The sequence below is a fragment of the Pseudophryne corroboree genome, chromosome 3 (assembly GCF_028390025.1).
Source record: "Pseudophryne corroboree isolate aPseCor3 chromosome 3, aPseCor3.hap2, whole genome shotgun sequence".
In the NCBI taxonomy this organism is placed as follows: Eukaryota; Metazoa; Chordata; class Amphibia; order Anura; family Myobatrachidae; genus Pseudophryne; species Pseudophryne corroboree.
In genome coordinates, this window is record NC_086446.1 from 557,359,640 (window position 1) to 557,380,337 (window position 20,698).

General features: G+C 44.4%; 1 protein-coding gene and 1 pseudogene across 4 annotated transcripts in view; one reads left to right on the forward strand and one right to left on the reverse strand.

The window, feature by feature from the left end:
- The window catches only part of STXBP4 (syntaxin binding protein 4), a 506,433-nt gene that overhangs the window by 193,109 nt on the left and 292,626 nt on the right, over positions 1-20,698 (forward strand). The window lies entirely within an intron of this gene.
- On the reverse strand, positions 6,313-6,432 carry LOC134896295 (5S ribosomal RNA; annotated as a pseudogene).

Below are 20,698 nucleotides of genomic sequence, written 5' to 3' on the forward strand. Positions count from 1 at the left end.
AATTCAAATCGTTATGGGGGTTGCTTGGGACATATGATAGTCCTTTGTTCAAAACGGAAATCTCAACGTCATTTAACTTATATGCTGATAAGTTAAAGACTAATTCTTGCGTTTTGTTTTGCTTATTGGCGGTTTTTTGTAATCTCTCTGATTGCCCCCCCCGGCGCGTGGGCTTGGTCCAGGATTGTCGTTTTTTGAGCGAGTGAATTTGCTTACTGGAGTTTCTTGTGAGCTTTGAGCTTCATCGGAGTCGTTAACATTGAAGTCACTGTCACTGTTAGACTTGTCTCTCCGCTGTTGTCTGTCTCGCCATGATGATCGAGAGCGACCCTGCGGTCGGCCATTCCTAGGCGTTGTACCCGACAGCCACCGATACACTCTTTGATCCTCGTAGTCAGTCTGGACTACACTCAATTTGTTTTTCTTGAATTTAATCAATTCTTGTTTGTATGCCTCACATTGATTCTCCAGTTTCTCCAGTTTCTCCCATAGGGAGAACCCCCAACTGAGTGGTTCAAGAGTTCCCTGTGAGGGAGAATGTAGAATGTAGATAAGGAAGAGAGCCCTAGGGACGACCATATAAAGAAGATGTATGTTGACGTTCATGCTTGCACAATAGATATATAGCAAATCATTAATTAAATATGTAGACTATTATAAATATAATTATAAATATAACACTGAATATATCTCTAGCATTGGTTTTTAAACTTGTTTGTCTTTTTAGTTTAGGAATATATATAGTGACATGTTAACACGTGTGTATGTTCACAGATCAATTTTTTTACAGATTAGCACTGATTTTTGTTTGGATTTTATCACTTTTTATGCCCTGTATTTATATATGTCCTATTGCTTATGACAATTTTCACTTTATTGCAGTGACCACAGGGGGGCGCACACCGGACTCCCGGGAGGCTCTGAGAGCCGCGTCTGGTTACTATGGAGACTCTGGTAACCAGCCGGACGGGCGCACAGATGACGTCATATCCAGGAGGACGTCAGGTGGGCCGAACGGAAGGACGATGGACGCCGACACCTGAGGGTTACCTGCATCTTATAAAAGGTATGTCAGAATGTATTTGTTCACAATGCTGTATATTTATCACATTGCACTGTGTGTAACTGCGTCCTGACGAAAAGGCCGGGAGGCCTTGAAACGTTGACGACTGTTCTATGGATTTTCACTAAAAATTTATTTATATGAAAAACTGGAGTGCCGCCCTAAATTCTTATTTATAAGAACCTTGTGACTATATATATATATATATATAGTTCTAGCATGGACCGGCACTCCCACTATTGGTAAATGAACATGCCCTGGTGCCCTCTGATATCAATAAGTAAGACAGGAGCGGTAAAACAAACAGCGGCACTCGGGGTCTTAAGCATTAAAAGTGTATTGAAATCACTTCATAGATCCCAACGTTTCGGGACACGCAAGTCCCTTTGTCCAGGTGAATAGCCTGAAACGTTGGGATCTATGAAGTGATTTCAATACACTTTTAATGCTTAAGACCCCGAGTGCCGCTGTTTGTTTTACCGCTCCTATATATATATATATATATATATATATATATATATATACACATACTGCTCAAAAAAATAAAGGGAACACTTAAACAACACGATGTAACTCCAAGTCAATCACACTTCTGTGATATCAAACTGTCCACTTAGGAAGCAACACTGATTGACAATCAATTTCACATGCTGTTGTGCAAATGGAATAGACAACAGGTGGAAATTATAGGCAATTAGCAAGACACCCCCAATAAAGTAGTTGTTCTGCTGGTGATGACCACAGACCACTTCTCAGCTCCTATGCTTTCTGGCTGATGTTTTGGTCACTTTTGAAAGCTGGCGGTGCTTTCACTCTAGTGCTAGCATGAGACGGAGTCTACAACCCACACAAGTGGCTGAGGTAGTGCAGCTCATCCAGGATGGCACATCAATGTGAGCTGTGGCAAGAATGTTTGCTGTGTCTGTCAGCGTAGTGTCCAGAGCATGAAGGCGCTACCAGGAGACAGGCCAGTACATCAGGAGACGTGGAGGAGGCCGTAGGAGGGCAACAACCCAGCAGCAGGACCGCTACCTCTGCCTTTGTGCAAGGAGGAACAGGAGGAGCACTGCCAGAGCCCTGCAAATTGACCTCCAGCAAGCCACAAATGTGCATGTGTCTACTCAAACGATCAGAAACGTCTCCATGAGGGTGGTATGAGGGCCCGACGTCCACAGGTGGGGGTTGTGCTTACAGCCCAACACCGTGCAGGACGTTTGGCATTTTCCAGAGAACACCAAGATTGGCAAATTCGCCACTGGCGCCCTGTGCACTTCACAGATGAAAGCAGGTTCTCACTGAGCACATGTGACAGACGTGACAGAGTCTGGAGACGCCAAGGAGAACGTTCTGCTGCCTGCAACATCCTCCAGCATGACCGGTTTGGCAGTGGGTCAGTAATGGTGTGGGGTGGCATTTCTTTGGGGGGCCGCACAGCCCTCCATGTGCTCGCCAGAGGTAGCCTGTCTGCCATTAGGTACGGAGATGAGATCCTCAGACCCCTTGTGAGACCATATGCTGGTGCGGTTGGCCCTGGGTTCCTCCTAATGCAAGATAATCCAATTGAGCACATCTGGGACATCATGTCTCGCTCCATCCACCAGCGCCACGTTGCACCACAGACTGTCCAGGAGTTGGCGGATGCTTTAGTCCAGGTCTGGGAGGAGATCTCTCAGGAGACCATCCGCCACCTCATCAGGAGCATGCTTAGGCGTTGTAGGAAGGTCATACAGCCACGTGGAGGCCACACACACTACTGAGCCTCATTTTGACATGTTTTAAGGACATTACATCAAAGTTGGATCAGCCTGTAGTGTGTTTTTCCACTTCAATTTTGAGTGTGACTCCAAATGTAGACCTCCATGGGTCAATAAATTTGATTTCTATTGATAATTTTTGTGTGATTTTGTTGTCAGCACATTCAACTATGTAAAGAACAAAGTATTTAATAAGAATATTTCATTCATTCAGATCTAGGATGTGTTATTTTAGTGTTCCCTTTATTTTTTTGAGCAGTGTGTGTGTGTGTGTGTGTGTGTGTGTGTGTGTGTGTGTGTGTGTATATATATATATATATATAAATAAAACAGGGTTGTAGAAATGAGGACTCATGTCAGGAAGGTTCTTGGTGAAGTAGTGTCATTAATGGTAGCAGACACTGCACTTTAACATGCATAGACACAGGCACATATAATAAATGAACAGGTCAAAGTAAATGTCCCAGCACTAAGGTGATTAGTCTGCTGCGATGGCCTGTAGCTACAATCTGTTATGCTTCTCTGGCACATTTAGAAATTGTTTTGCTACAGAATATTGAATCCTATGATCATTTGGATATATTACAGCTCCATAGGTGAGTATTCAATTAGCTGTGACAATTTCAGTGCTATCGAATTCACGCACCTGCATATTTAATTGCAGCCCGTTTTCGCCCATTTTTAAGGCATTTTCGCCAATGCCTTTTCACTTCTTTTTTTATAGCAAAAAGGCATTGGCGAAAAATGCCTCAAAATCTTAAAAAACGGCCCATGTTTTCACCTGCACAATTGTGAAAACGTGAATGCTCTGATCCACGTTTTCCGCTACTGCTGAATTTTTCGCCTAGGCGAAAAAACGTCACTGCTATTGAATAGGACGAATCCCCATTCTCCTTAAAAAATAGCGAAAAGTGCAGTTTTTTCGCCTAGGCAAATAAACTGCCCTAATTGAATACTCCCCATAGTGTTTAATGGGCAGGTATTTATTTGTGAATAACTTGTAGTTTAAACACTGCATCTTATTGGCTAATGACAGTCCTGAACATTGAATTAGCTCAGAACCGCAGATGACTGATTTACAGTACTTAACCTTACAGGGAGACTCTTAGTCTAAGTACAGCCTGAGGCTATATTTAGATTAGCCCCTGCTCATCTCTCATAATAAGACTTTTTCTGAGTTGGATAAAAATATGCCAGAAATCGCAGTAGTGGGCATATGTGTAGTTATAGTAATGTAAAGTACAGCAGGTACGACTTTCACCTTGTGTACGAAAAAAATACTAAAAACTAGCACATGAAATATATAATGTATTCAAATGAAGAAGATCCCTATCAACATCAGTGCATTCTCAGTCAGCCAATTACGAGCGGTTTTCTATTGTTGGCAACCGTAACTATGTTTTATGAATCACACAAAAAAAGAAAAAGAAAGCAATTTTATGGGTGCACTTGGACCAAATAACATTGCTAGTAATTTATAATGTATTTTATAATGCAGATACAGTTGTTATCGTGTATCTTTTATTTATACCCCTTTAACACCGCCAGCATATAACACGGGTTATTGTACATGAGTGTGCCTAGTCCGTGTTGCTGCTCGGTGTAAAAGGGCAGAGTTGGAATATCCGGGTCGAGTGACCCGGTATTCCAACTCGGGTAGTTTGCAGGGTTGAACATGTGTTCAACCCGCCAAACTTTGCAGTGTAAACGGGAGCTGGATCGCATTGACCTGGCTTCCCGTTTACAGAGAATGTACGGGTGGCACTTGGAGATCGTGTGATCTCCAGACGCTGCCCCTGCCGCATCATCGGCTACGTCACCAACGGCAATAAGCCGGGTTGGAGACGGCAGTGTGAAAGGGGGCTGACGTGGGTCGCAGCCAGGTATCACCCGTGTCAGGCTCCTGGCTGCGACCCGCGATTTCAGTATAAAAAAGGTATTAGTAAGATTAGATTTTCAACTTCCTCAAATAATACTGTATCTACTCTTTGTTATAAAATTTTGCAAGTACAGTGTATTATATAACTTTATTGCCTTTCAACTGCCTTGAAAAAGCCTTGGTGAAAAGGCCATTGGTACTCCAATGGCTGCTGTCTATATTACTGTTTAAGGTGCACTGTTATCACAATCTCATTTAATAATTCCTGTCACGTCTAGCAGAGTTTGAGGATCCGGCAGCTGAGATTTGCCCGAGAAGGTAGCAGGCTGTGAATGAACCAGATGAGGGGGCTGGATATAGTTCCTTCGCATGGGACACTGAGCAATGAATAATGTAGGCGGGGTTTGAGAGTCAATGGAAAGTATTTATTATGTACAGGGCTGAGGTAGAGAACCGAGGCTGGAGCACGATGATTAAAGACGTGGCTGGAGGCGAAGAACTGTGGACTGTGATTTGAAAGACGAGACTGTAGAGGATGAACTGTGAAACTGTGGATGGTGGTTGAAGTCTTGGCTGGAGACAAGGACTGTGGACTGTGGTTTGGAAAACGAGGCTGAAGATAATAATCTGCAGGCTGTGGTCGGTGGTACAAAGGCGTGGCTGGTGAAGGAGATCTGTGGAGTGTGGCTTGAAAGACGAGGCAGAAGACCCGGGGCCGACTGTGCCCAAAGAGTCTTACTGGACCGGGTTTTCCAGGAGCGCTTCCACAGGCAGTAGCGCTTCTACTGGCAGTAGAAAATAATTACTTTTCTTTTAATGGCACCTTTTATCTTCAATGTGTGGGGACAGCGATGGGCACCAGGTTCGCTCTAAGTTATGCCAACATCTTTATGGGACAATGGGAAGATGAAAAAATCTGGAACCACTGTCCCTTCAGAGCGAACCTGGTGCTGTGGAGACGGTACATAGACGACATCTTTTTCGTGTGGAGAGACCCTTTTAGATGAATTTTTTACCTATCTTAATACCAATGAATCAAAATGAATACCGGAAAGACAGAAGAACAGTAGACTCTTGTTGGGGAGCACTCATTTTCAGACTTGCAAATATTTACTGTAAATATCTATTAAAAATAATAAGTTTTTATTAGTTACTTAAATGATATGGAGTTCAAGTTTTGCGAATATATGTGAAAATATAAAAATATATTCTGTAGCCTTAGCTAAGATAAATAGATTAGCCGGATTCCTTGATGTTATAATTGATGTATAGGAGGTATGCTCAATAAAGTGGTATCTTAGAGAGAGAAGGTGCGTGTTTTTATGACCGTCATTTAATCTGCATAGGCAACATTAGAAAAAGATTGTTGCAGAAATTTAAATCATAGGTCATGTATCCAATTGACGGTATCCTGTCTACTTAGACTACTTACTGTTATCACACAGGTGGATCTAATAAAATGATATTTTTAATGACCATCATTTGATCTGCATAAATAGCTTTAAAGAAAGATTATTGCAGAAATTTTGAATCATAGGTCATATGTACAGTAGACAGTATTCTGTTTTTATAGACTGCTTCCTGTTATCTCACAGGTAGATCTAGTATGCAGCCTTTAATTGCAGTACCTGGGTGTTCCAAGGTGGTCTCCCATCCGAGTACTGGCCCGGCCCTCCACTTCTTGGCTTCCAAGATCAGATGAGATTGGGCATCTCCAGTGGGGTGTGACCGCAAATTGCTGCACCTAGACCTCCCGTCTGGCTAGACAGTGGTAAAAGGCCTGATTACTTGTCAAAATGAAGTGGGATTACTCAAGTTGAGCAGTAGCCTTTACAAATATTTGGCTAGTCTATACAATGGTCACCGTCTGGTATGTATTTTCACGTGCGTGTAACTGTTCACAGGTAAGAATGCAGGAAATATTAATAGATATCCTGTTTAGAAGGTAAACCCTACATTGGTTGTAATCTCTAAAATATACCACACTCGTATATTATAGCAGTTATCTGGAATTGAAGGCAGTCCTTCAGAAATAAATGCTCCTCTGTCATAAGACACAACTGTATCTATAATCAATGCTAATAATTAGCAAAATGCCCATATGAGGTGAAAAATTCATTTACACCATGAAAGCTTGTAATTCAATGCCACGTACTGAGAACAATTGCCTTTGATGTCTGAAGTTAGATGCTATACACATTATAATTCCACATTTAGTGCTAGAAAATAGCAATTTGTGTATGGAACAGAAACCTCAAAAGCATAGAAAAATATATTGGTATAACTCATATACCAGTAGAACACTAAATTCAGATGCCACGCACAATAGTGTGACTGAAAAAGATAATATATTCTATTGCTTGATGCTAAGAACAGGCAATTCATGTAGAAAGAAACCAATTACAGATAGCATTCCAAATATAGTCTCTCTTTCTGTGCTTAATAAGTGGCAAAAATGGCTTCTCTATGTTGGAGAATAGTAATTTTGGCTGAGGAATTCCTTCACTATACACAGTGATGATAGCAAGAATAGATACAGTTTCTTATTAACTGCTAGGTATAATGATACATGTGTTGCATGAAATAATACATATGTAGCAGTTCAGATGCTATAGACAGATTCATAAGTAGCTGTAATTAAACAGCCACTGAATTCCTTCACTATACACAGTGATAGTAGCAAGAATAGATATAGTTTCTTATTGGCTGCTAGGTATAATGATACATGTATTGCATGGAATAATACATATGTAGCAATTCAAGTGCTATTGACAAATTCACAAGCAACTGTAGCTAAACAGACACCGTGTTCAGCCTGAAGCTCCAAAATAGCAATTCTCTAAAGAAACATTAATCTGCAGTTGCTCACAATCTCCTCCAGTGAGGCTACTGAAATACGGCCAATCTGTTACAGGGCTCATATACCATTATCTCACACAGCATATAGGCATGCTCCAAGAGAGTGTACCTATACCGATATGGCACTTGATTTTACAGGATAAGGTATCTTTGATAATAAGTGATATATTTCTTTGCAGTAAACGTGAATATATGTTTGTAAAAAAATTACCAATAGCTTTTACACATGTGTGGTATACTTTCAAAGAACACACTATGTGTAGAAAAGACATATGGAATAAGGCTCACTGTTATATACGATACCAATAATCCTGAAGTCTGCTCAGTGTGGCCGACGTGTGCTGCTATTGTCAGCGGGGGAACATCCGTGGTATAATTGAAGCATGCTGTTGTTACCTAGACGTTGGGGTAATGAGTACTTAGGCCATAGCATTCAGGCTGGACGGATACCAGCGTCCGTGGAGGAGCTCCGGAGCCGTGACTAATATCTGCAGGATAAGTCCCAGGCGTTCACGCTCTCGGAATTGGCGGCTGACTCCGATCACATGTGCGCATCACATGATCGGATTCTCCCTGACGTACGTTTCGCAGTAATAGCTTGATCACAGGGTAGCAGGCTGTGAATGAACCAGATGAGGGGGCTGGATATAGTTCCTTCGCATAGGACACGGAGCTATGAATAACGTAGGCGGGGTTTGAGAGTCAATGGAAAGTATTTATTATGTACAGGGCTGAGGTAGAGAACCGAGGCTGGAGCACGATGATTAAAGACGTGGCTAGAGGCGAAGAACTGTGGACTGTGATTTGAAAGACGAGACTGTAGAGGATGAACTGTGAAACTGTGGATGGTGGTTGAAGTCTTGGCTGGAGACAAGGACTGTGGACTGTGGTTTGGAAAACGAGGCTGAAGATAATAATCTGCAGGCTGTGGTCGGTGGTACAAAGGCGTGGCTGGTGAAGGAGAGCTGTGGAGTGTGGCTTGAAAGACGAGGCAGAAGACCCGGGGCCGACTGTGCCCAAAGAGTCTTACTGGACCGGGTTTTCCAGGAGCGCTTCCACAGGCAGTAGCGCTTCTACAGGCACTAGAAAATAATTACTTTTCTTTTAATAACACCTTTTATCTTCAATGTGTGGGGACAGCGATGGGCACCAGGTTCGCTCTAAGTTATGCCAACATCTTTATGGGACAATGGGAAGATGAAAAAATCTGAAACCACTGTTCCTTCAGAGCGAACCTGGTGCTGTGGAGACGGTACATAGACGACATCTTTTTCGTGTGGAGAGACCCTTTTAGATGAATTTTTTACCTATCTTAATACCAATGAATTAAATATCCATTTTACCTTTGAAAAAAGTTTTGAAACTGTCAATTTTCTTGATGTATCAGTCTATGTAGAGAGCGGTAATTTTAACACCATGACTTTTAAGAAACCCACTGATTCAGGAGCCTATATCAACGCCAAAAGTTGCCATCATCCAGATTGGCTGAGTTCAATCCCTGAAGGGCAATTTAGGCGACTTAGGAGAAATTGCACTAAAGAGGAGATTTTTCTTAAACAAGCAGAGGAAATGCATTGTAGATTTGAAGCTTCTGGATACAACAGAGAGAAAGTTTCAGATGCTAAAAATAAGATAGCCAAAATAGATAGGAATATCCTTTTACAACCCAAAGATATAGCGGGGAAAAGGGAAAATTCCAATTTCGATTGGGCTTTTATATCCACATATAACAGCCAATATAGGGATATAGAGAAAACTGTGGCCAGACACTGGAAGGTACTAAAAAAAGATCCTGTAATAGGGGCAGTAATTCCAATAAAATCTAAGTGTATCTTTAGAAAAGCACCCAATTTAAGAACCAATCTGGTTAGAAGTGCTTATCCTCCTAAGAAAGCCATGAGTACAATAAAATCAAAAGGCTTTTTTCGTTGTGGCCTCTGCCTGGGATGCAGAGGGGTCCAGTCTGAGACAAGTAAGATTACACAAGTTACTATTAACAAACGGGATTGGAAGATAAATGAATTTATTACGTGCAATTCTTCTAATGTTGTATATGCGATAGAGTGTACGTGTGGCCTCTGGTATCTGGGCCGCACCTCTAGAGCATTAAAAACCCGCATTAGTGAACATCTAAGAAATATAAGGAAAGGTTTAAATACGCATGCCCTATCTGAACATTTTAGGATTGTACACCAAAGTAGCACTTCAGCCATAAAACGGTTCTGTGGGATAAAGCATGTCAAAGGCAATTGGAGGTGCAAGGATGTCTCTAGCCAGCTAGCCAAGAAGGAAATGCAGCTGATATATGAATTTGGCACTTTAAAGCCGGGAGGGATTAACTCCGACTTTGAGGTTAAGTGGCTCCTCTAGAGTCTGTCTAGCATAGCCTTGATAATTATTAGGATGTCATTTTATTAGGGGGATTTTAGATTTTATATTGGAATTTTATGTGTATTAGCATTATGTACTTACCTCCTTTTATTTTAGGTAGATATGGACAATGAAGTATGGATTTTTTATTATGATATTGGATGTCATCTTTTGATTATGGTGGTATCCTATTGTTTGGTAATTGTGACAGAGGCCAGGATTTGCGTTTGAATACTACTGGATGAGAAAAGGATTTACAATAACACAGTATGCGGCCCTGAAGCTCGGATCATCAGATTTACCGGTTCCCATGACAACGGGACCGGAAGTGACGTTACGTCAGAATTTGATTATGATATCTGATAAAAGTGAATGGAGGATAGGATTTGGCCCTTGGACAAGAATACAAATGAACGGTGAACAGCTGGTATCTTGACTAAGGGACTTATAATGACATGCTACATGGCGCCGCGAGTACAGAGTGTTCAGAGACGCTGGTCCCCATGACAACGGGACCGGAAGTGACGTCGCACAACATTGCGCGGAAGGAGAGAGTGCTCGGACGAGCGGGTGGCCATAGCGACGAACCCGCCCACCCATTCCCTGTACAACTTTGAATGGGAAAACTATAAGGACAAGTGGGTTACTTTGGTAACTAACCCGCCCACTGGATTAGGATTGGAGTTGCTATGGACGCTCTGGCAGAGGATCATGGAACTTTTAGTGCATAACGATGTATAGGATCCAGCTGGGTGCCTAGCATTTTCATTGGTGGATGGAGGTTTAAATATCAGGATGAGGAGGGAGGGAAGCATTCAGTTTGAAAACCTTGATAAAGACCCCAGCTAGGGGTAGAAACGCGTAGGTTGTTTCCTGACAAGCCCGGGGACGGACGCAAGGACCAGTACCTAGTAAGATCTGCATGGTGGGACTATCCGGAAATCCCATATTACATCTTTCATGCGCTTTCAGAACTGTCTAAAGCACAGTTCAGAAGTATCTGGTAATTAGCCCGTCCTCCCATTTGCTTGAAGGGATTGTGCAATATCTTGGATATTTTTATAACTTTATTTTACTCATTTGTATGTCATATATGTTTTACTATTAAAACGGTACTTCACTATATACATACTTTCTCTTTTCATATGATACCCCATTGTGAGAAACGAAATTCCGTGGAACAACAAGTATCAGCAGAAGCTAAGAACGCGCTAGTTAAGTCTCAGTTTCTATTTCTTGTTGTGCACTTTATGGGTGAGGGGTGAAGGAAAACCTCCTAAGAAACTTTGAGACTATAACAACTGCTCTATTGCGCACAAAGTTTTCCTATTATTTTTGTATTGAGAAGACTCGGGGCCGACTGTGCCCAAAGAGTCTTACTGGACCGGGTTTTCCAGGAGCGCTTCCACAGGCAGTAGCAGGCTACAAACGGCAGGGCTGCAGCAGCAACAGAGAACCGACCAAGCAGGATCAGGATTTACCAGAATACAGCAGAAATCCTGGGAGCACAGGCTAAAGCACCTACAACAGGGTTGTAACTTGAAGCACCGGCGTCCCTGTCCTAAACCAGCCCCCTTTTATAGGGAGAGCTTCCCCTGGATTGGCTGGAAGAAACAGGAACTATGCTTAAAACTTGGTCTCCAACATGGCGGCGCCCAGTAATGCAGACCTTTTTGCAAAGCCACATTGCTCACTGCCCCTGGTCTCCAAGCAATGGCTCAGCAAGAGCGACCCGCTGTAGCGGTGTCCCGCCACCACGAGCGGACCCCCTCACCGCCGCTACTGCTGCCCGCGGATCCGGTGCAGCAGGCCACCTCCGCCGCTGCCCGCACATCGCCAAGGAAGCCAGCCCCGCGGCCCCAGCGTACTGGTAAGACTCCAGACGCTGACAGTACCACCACCCCCCTTTGCGGGAGGACTCCGGACACCTATGTGGTTTAGTTGGAAACTTGGCATGAAATGTCCAAAGAAGTCTTGGAGCATGGACATCCTCTGCATCTACCCAAGATCTCTCCTCTGGCCCATACCCCTTCCAATCAACAAGGTACTGTATGCCACCATAACGTCTGCGAGAATCGAGGATTTTGTGAATCTCAAATTCGTCTCCATGTGCTGATTGGATCTTGGGTGATTTAGGCAGAGCGGCTCTGAACCGATTAAGTACCAATGGTTTTAAAAGAGAAATATGAAATGCATTAGGAATTCTTAACTGCGGAGGTAATTTCACTTTGTAAGCCACAGGATTCAACACTTTTTCGATTGGATAAGGCCCAATAAATCTCGGAGCAAACTTTTTTGTAGGAACCTTTAATCTTAGGTTACGTGTGGAAACCCAAACCCGATCTCCTTCCTTAAGGCTTGGTACAGCTTTTCGTTTCAGATCTGCATAGGTCTTATATCTCTTGGATGTCTTGAGCAAAGTCTTGTGAACTTGTTTCCAGGCTTCAGTAAATTGTCAAAGTGTTGACTCTGCGGCAGGAACCTCGAGCGTAGGCAGAAGTTGGAAGTCAGGAACTCTTGGATGGTAACCATAATTAATGAAGAATGGAGAAGATTTTGTGGCAGAGTGATAAATATTGTTATGGGCAAATTCTGCGAACAGGAGGAAGTCCAGCCAGTCGTCCTGTGAGGAGGATATGAATAAACGCAGAAAAGTCTCCAGATCCTGGTTCACTCTCTCTGTTTGACCATCCGTTTGGGGATGATATCCTGAGGAGAAGTTTAATTTCACACCAAGAGCAGAACATAGGGATCTCCAAAACTTGGCCACAAATTGAGGACCTCTATCGGACACAATTTCCTGTGGGAGACCATGGAGTCGAAAGATCTCTGATATAAACAATTTTGCCAACTGGGATGCAGATGGAAGATTAGCCAGAGGAACAAAGTGTGCCATTTTAGAGAATCGGTCAACTATGACCCATACAGTGTTCCGCCCACCAGATGTAGGTAAATTTGTAATAGAGTCCATAGAAATATGCGTCCATGGTCTTAGTGGTACCGGCAAAGGATGGAGTAACCCGGCTGGTGGACCTTTGGGACTTTTATGCTGGGCACATTTTGGACAGGCAGCTACGAATTCCTGAACGTCAGTCCTGAGATGAGGCCACCAGTAGGAGCGCTGAATGAATTTAACTGTCTTATGACCGCCCGCATGGCCCATGAAGGAGGAGGAGTGAGCCCATGTAAGAAGTTTTTTGCGAAGATTTGGTGCAACGAAGATCTTCCCTGGAGGAGGAAGTGGAAAGGTATTAGTTGCAGAAAAAGAGGTGGATTTCAGGATAAATTGCTCTTTTGAACGGTCAGAGGGTTCTTCTGAACTTAGTGAGCGAGATAATGCATCTGCCTTTTTGTTGAGGGAACCTGGTCGGTAACTGAGTTTAAAATTGAAACGGGTAAAGAAGAGTGCCCATCTTGCTTGGCGTGGGTTCAGACATCGGGCTGACTGTAGATACAGGAGGTTCTTGTGATCCGTGGTCACCGAAATAATGAGGATGTCATCCAGATACACTACCAAGCAGTCATAGAGGAGATCTCTGAAGATTTTGTTAACGAACTCTTGAAAAACGGCTGGGGCGTTACATAGGCCAAAAGGCATTAACAGGTATTCGTAATGGCCGTCGCGGGTATTAAATGCCGTCTTCCATTCGTCCCCTGGGCGAATACGTATATGATTGTAGGCCCCCCGTAAGTCCAACTTCGTAAATACAGTAGCTCCTTTAACACGGTCGAACAGTTCTGGAATCAGAGGTAACGGATATCTGTTCTTAACTGTTATGTCATTGAGACCTCTATAGTCAATACAGGGCCGCAACCCCCCATCCTTCTTTTTGACGAAGAAAAACCCCGCTCCGGCCGGGGATGTGGAAGACCTGATGAACCCTTTCTCCAAGTTCTCCCGGATATACTCCGACATGGCCTGTGTCTCGAGAAGTGAGAGAGGGTAAATTCGACCTCGGGTAGGAGTCTTACCAGGTACTAACTCAATGGGACAATCCCAAGTACGATGCGAAGGCAAGGTGTCCGCCCCATGCTTACTGATAACATCTTGAAAAGCTTGGTACTCCACGGGAAGACTGGAAGGGCTGGAAGAACAGAGAGGTCCAACTGAAGGTAAACAGTTCTGAAAGCAGTCTTGTCCCCAAGACCATCTGTGCTCATCCCTTATAAGGTCACTATAACATTTACTATTACTCATTAAGGGAATTATTAGATTTATAGCTTAATAACAATGCTGCATAGAAAAATTCAACCTCTAAAATTATGAATAGTTAAATAATACACTTCTGTCTTTCACTTTTCTCACACTGTATTTTAATACCTCACCGTTTTTTGTGACTTACGTGCATTCAGAATTTTAATACTTATCAATAAAGATTTCACTTTTATAATATTATTTGTTCCAAGTTCTCCCACAAAATTGCTTTTTTTCCCCTGTTTGTGTGATTTATGTTTGTTAACCACTTAACTAGTGGGGGTGGGGTGGGGGGTTCCCGCTCCGCTCTGCTCCGAAAATGTAGTTTTTTTTATGAGTGAATTAAGTCAGGAACATGCATTAAAGATGGAAAAAATTAAAAAATATATTTGTTAAATATTTTAAAAAATAATTTTTCAAACATCGGAACATCGATCAACATCGCGACTGATGCTGGTAAGGGGCGGGAGATGTGGGGAGAGAGGGGGGTGGCACTGGGCTGCCCGATCTCTGCTGGCCACAGTGATCAGGGCAGGGGGGTGCACAGTAGTAGTAGCAGGTTTTTATTCTGATGCTGGCAGGAGGCATGACGCTGGGCTGCCTGCCCGATCACTGCTGGCTGCATTTTTCGGGACAGAGGGAAAAGGCTGGCGGGGAGGCAGAGCTGAGCTGAGCTGGTTAGCCTCACTTATGCCCAATCACTGCACACTGTGATTGGGACAGTGGAAGGGAGGGTTTCTGCCTGGTGGGGGGGATGCCACAGGGCTGCCCAATCACTGTACTGAGCAGTGATCAGGATACACTGGGGGCAGAGCCGCAGCAAGGATGTTTCCTACTGGTCGCATCAGATGTGACCATGTCAGGAAAAGCCCAGCCTGCTGTGGTCGCATCTGATGTGACCATGTCGGGCAAATTATTAAAAAACAGTGAGTAGCACCTCATAAGAGTTGATTATCTCTAGCAAGAATATGTATCTATGAGTAAGGGACCTATGACATTCTATTATATTTTATTACTGGTGCGGGATTGATTTTTGTGTGCGTAATAAAAAAAATTCTGCAGCGGGGTACACTGTGATTCCACAGGGAATTGCATCGGGGTGTAGAGTTGGATCTTGATCCGAGACACCAACAGGCTAAAATCTTTGAGTGTTCCCAGGATGCATAGCGCCGCCTCCTCTATATATAGCTCAGTTTGTAACTTGGTGCCTGCAGTGCAGGCAGCTAACAGGGAGGGTTGCGCAGAGCAGTCCTGAAAAGAGCTTTTTGAATAAAGAAGACTTCAAGCGCCGCAGCACAGGCACTTAGAAGTGCTATATGTCAGTCTGACATATCTTGCTGCGGCTCACTCACCATCCCCAGCGGTGCTGTATACTTCCGCGCCCTGGTTGCCGGGCACTTACAGCAGGAGGGCTCCGGTCTCATCAGGCACACACTCGCTGCAGCTCTTCTGGATCGCGTGGCCGCATCTACAAGGGAGGAGGTAAGAGGGTACCCCAGACGGGACTCGCTGAAATCGCGATCCGGCGCAGTCTTTAGGAGACGGACCGCGCGCGCTGGCTTGGACACTGTGGCCGTACAGGGACCCCACTAGACCACCAGGGCAAGGGTCACAGGTCGGATTTATTAAAATCCGTTTCAAATAGGCCCCGAAGTACCCGGTGGTGAAGACCTGCAAGGGGATAAGGCTCTGACCTGTAGCCCCTCCTCCAGCCCTAGGCGCCATTTACTGCAAATATTCCCGCCCTGGAGCTGCACATCTCTCTCTCCCTCACTCCCTGTCAGCGTTTGTGCGCCATTACACACAAACTGAGCTGATTCTGTGATTGCTGGGCAATGTCTCCTCTGTAAAGCCACCTGCATCATCAGCGCTGTGCATTTACAGGACCCTTAAGTATTCTAAATGTCGTTTAGACAGTGTTAGTTAAGAAAAAGTGCATAACTTCAGGGTTATTTAGTACAAGTACCCTGTGAAATAATCCAGTCTTTACTGTGCATTGTTACAGGTACAGATGTAGCCACCTTTATCTTGACTGTTTCTCCGCCGAGACGGGCGTTTAGTCACGCTAAGGCGATAGCTGAGTTTAATCACAGGTAGGCGCGTTGAGGCGATCTAGATACTCATCATGCATTACACATCTCCACCACTGTGTGGCTAATGCTCCACTAATCCAGTACTTTCGATCGTACAGTATAGCGGCGGATTGATCTACAGCTCTGGCAATACTGTAGGCGTAACGGGAGGCGGTGGAAAAAGATGGTGACCTACAGTACTGTAGAGTACTGTACTGTATGTGTATGGAGTACTGTATGTGTATGGAGACGCAACTACAGTAATTGTGTAAAAGGAAGAATGTACAGGACAATGTATAAACACCGTGCTTTTAAAATACATGAGCGTCTGAGTTCGCTAATGCATAATGGGAATGGAGGGCTAGCAGGAGGCGGTGGAAAATACCGTGCTTTACAAATGCGAGCGTCCGAGTCCTCTAAGGCATAAACCAACACCAGTGGGGTGGGGGCCGGGCGCTGTTTGCAGTACTTTCACACATGAAATTGGGAGTCTCTCATGAGGCGACTGCTGCCTGCCATGAGGTGGGGGTTCAGGGGTAGTGGTCATTTTGCCAGTGTGCTATGCGATTGAGTCCGGTGTACCGTAATACTGTATGCAAACCTACAGTAGCTTATCCCCATCGCCCCTGTGTATTTTGGCTAGGGTATTGTGACGCTCCTTCAGCATTGCCCCATAGCCTGCAAAAGGGTTCAGGGGCGGCGGCCATTTTGCCAGTGTGCTATGCGATCGAGTCCGGTGTACCATAATGTGCATACTGTACTGTAAATCTCGCTTATTCCTGTTGCCCCTGTGTATTTTAGCTAGGGGATTGTGACGCTCCTTCAGCATTGCCCCATAGCCTGTACAATCTGGACTATTACTTGCTCCGTAGCCTAGGGCCTCTGTGGGGCAAGGAGTCATAGGTGGTAGCCATTTTTATTGAGTCTGCCCAGCTACAGAATTGTATGTGTACTGTACGGTGCATAGAACCTTAACAGTAGAACCGCTCATGCAGCTTTGCCCTGGTTTATGTGAATAAAAATAATAATAAAGTGTCTGAAAAAAACTAACATGCATTCGTACTTTAGGAATCGAACCCGGGACTCTGTGTATAGGAAGCGAAACACTTCACCACTTCGCCGCAGACAAATGAATACATCCATTGGTTTTGATTATGCTGTAATGGCTACGGGATTAGGACGATAACATACTGTACAAAATTCCTAATCTTGAGAGGCAATAGTGAACTTCTAACACACATCCATTTGCGACAGTGTACACTACTGGTTTTATGTTGTTTTGTCTGCGGGACTTGGACGCTCACATACAGTATTCATAAAGTACTGTAGATGGATCATATACTGTATGCTGTACTATTTGCGTCTGTGTCGTATATACAGTACTGTATTAAATAATGCAGCGTAATGAGTATTTACTGTATGCAGCGTAATGAGACGCCTTAGTAAAGTAGTCCTTATTATATATTTCAGTATTGTATTTTACGGGAGACCACACGCATGCTCAGTGGTGATTGTTAAAAGCGACATCTGGTGGCTGATCGCAGGTATTACACGTAAAGGTAACGCCAAACGCTCTGTCTGCCTCCGTGCGATTAGGTACGCCTCTCTGTGACTAGGCGCGCCTCCCTACGCTGCGTATGCTCGATCGGGACAAACGCCTCAGTCACTCAAGATAAAGGTGGCTACATCTGTATATCTGTATTCTGTATATACATAGCTTTACTTAGTAGTCCAGTTACTTAGTATTGCTAGTCCAGTGCAGTTTTATTGTTTGTCATAATTTCTGCATTGTACATGTGACTCTGTGTGCCAATAGCTGCTGTGTGGTCTGTATTCTGTGTATCTCACAGATATTGCTATCCCTATATTTTGTACCCTGAAGGGGGCTAAGTGCATCAGGGTTCTCATTTATATAGTGTCTCACAGGATATACTACTTTGGTATTTTTCTCTGTGTGTTTCAGTCACCATATATTTATACTGTACCTCTTAGATTCTTTGTTTGTGCTCTGCTTCGCAGTCACACTATACAGGGAGTCTTTGTCAGGTATTTTGTCTGCTTTTATTGTACTATTACACCCTAAGGTTACGCTTACAAATAATGTCTGCGAAACAGGGTGGTAGATCCATGGCTGATCCTGCACCGTGCAGTGCTGACGCCACAGATTGCTCAGAGGAAAACATAGCAGCTGAGGGTTCTAAACCCCTCAATCAGTCTGCAGCACTGGGGGCACACCATGACCCAGCTTGTGCTGCCTTTTCTAATTTACTGACTACGCTAGTAACTAGACTTGCGCCCCCTGTGGGACCTCCTGTGCCACAACAGCCACATATTGTCCGTGCAGTTAATCCGCCATGGGCGGATAATCTGTCCTCTCAGTTACAGAAATTAAATAATTTTTTTGCAAAACAAAATCTTAACCCTTGCCCACCTAAGACCAAGGGGTCCTCTAAGCGGGCCATTACTTCCTCACAATCCACACATGTTTCGGATGCTTCATCCGATGAAGATGGCGCATATACCGTCCCCTCAGACACTGATGCAGAAGCTTCTGATGGGGAATCTATTACACAGGTGGATGTTCCTGACCTCTTGGAGGCTATCAGGCTGATTCTTCAAATTGATGATGAAGTAGAGCCTCCAGATACCTCTAAGAAACCTGATAAACTCAAGCGTTAGAAGTTTATTAAATTAGTTTTACCCCATTCTGACCATTTGGTTGACATACGTCAGGAATCCTGGGAGTATTCAGGAAATAAATTCTCTCTGTCTAAGAAGATGCTAGCTCGTTATCCCCTCGCTGCAGAGTTAAGTAAAAATTGTGAAACACCACTGCCGGTGGACTCACGGGTCACACGTCTGGTGGTGTCATCTGCTCTGCCTGTCACTACCGTCACCTCTCTGAAGGAACCGACGGATAAGCGTGTGAAGAGTTGCTTGATGTCTATTTACACTCTTGCAGGAGCTGTGCATAGGCCCACTATTGCGGCTTCTTGGGCTGCAAAAGCTATTGAAGCCTGGGTTCAGGAAGTTGAAGCGGAACTACCATCTGCTTTTCCTGATAATGCTAGACAGTGTCTTTCATATATTATTACAGCCTCTCATTATATTCAGGAGGCGGCATCTGATGATGGTGTCCTGGCGGCCAAAGCGTCTACTACAGGCATGTCCAAACTGCGGCCCTCCAGCTGTTGTGAAACTACATATCCCAGCATGCCCTGACACAGTTTTGCTGTCAGAGAATGCTAAAGCTGTGTCAGGGCATGCTGGGATGTGTAGTTTCTCAACAGCTGGAGGGCCACAGTTTGGACATGCCTGGTCTACTACGTCCATTCTGGCTCGCCGGTTTCTCTGTTTGCAGTCCTGGTCTGTAGATCTGGACTCTAAAAAGACCTTGGAGGTGATCCCCTTTAAAGGAAACATCCTTTTTGGGCAGGATCTTGACAAGATTGTTGCTGACTTAGCATCCGCTAAGACTGCCTGTTTGCCTAGAACTAATCCTCCAGCTCCGAAGGCTAAAAGTACTTATTTTTGCTCCTTTCGACCTCCAAGTAAAGCAGAGGGTCAGGCGTATCCGAAACAGGCTCACACTTCCAAATCAACTAAACCCAAACCTAAAAGTGCCCGTCAGCCTGCTTCCAAAACAGACAAGCCTGCTGAATGACGGGGCGGGCCTCCTCCTGGGGGACCCCAGGGTGGGAAGCCGACTTCTGCGATTTATACCCACTTCAGACGCCTGGGTAAAGGAAGTCGTCACTTACGGATACGCCATCTCTTTTAAGAAACGTCCCCCTCGCCAGTTTTGCTCAACAAACATCCCCTCAGATCCAGTAAAAACAAAAACCCTCCATCTGGTGGTACAATCCCTCTTGGACACAGGGGTGATAGTGCCGGTGCCTCTGGCTCAGAGAGGCAGGGGGTACTATTCAACATTGTTCCTAATTCCGAAACCGAATGGGTCTTCCTGGCCCATTCTCAACCTCAAGTCTTTGAGCAAATTTGTGAAGGTATCCAAATTCCGTATGGAAACTCTTCGCTCTGTTGTTCTGGCCTTGGAGCCCATGGACTATATGGTATCCCTGGACATACAGGATGCTTACTGCATATTACTATTGCCATGTTGCATCAGCAATGCCTGCGGTTTGCTATTGGCAACCTACATTTTCAATTCCAGGCCTTACCTTTTGGTCTGACCACGGCTCTGAGAATCTTCACCAAGGTCATGACGGCTATGCTCCGCCATCAGGGGATCAGGATCCTGCCGTATCTGGATGACTTATTGATCCTGGCGAACTTCTCATCCGTCACCTGGAACTGACGGTCTAGTTCCTGCAAGCCCACGGGTGGCTCATAAACTGGAATAAATCCTCACTGGTCCCTGCTCAGAGCATGGTGCACCTGGGGGCATTATTGGACACCCACAACCAACGGTTGTTCTTGTCTCCAGAGAAAGTCCTGAAACTTCAGGAAAAGATAAGATGCTTCCTATCTTGCCCATGTGTGTTG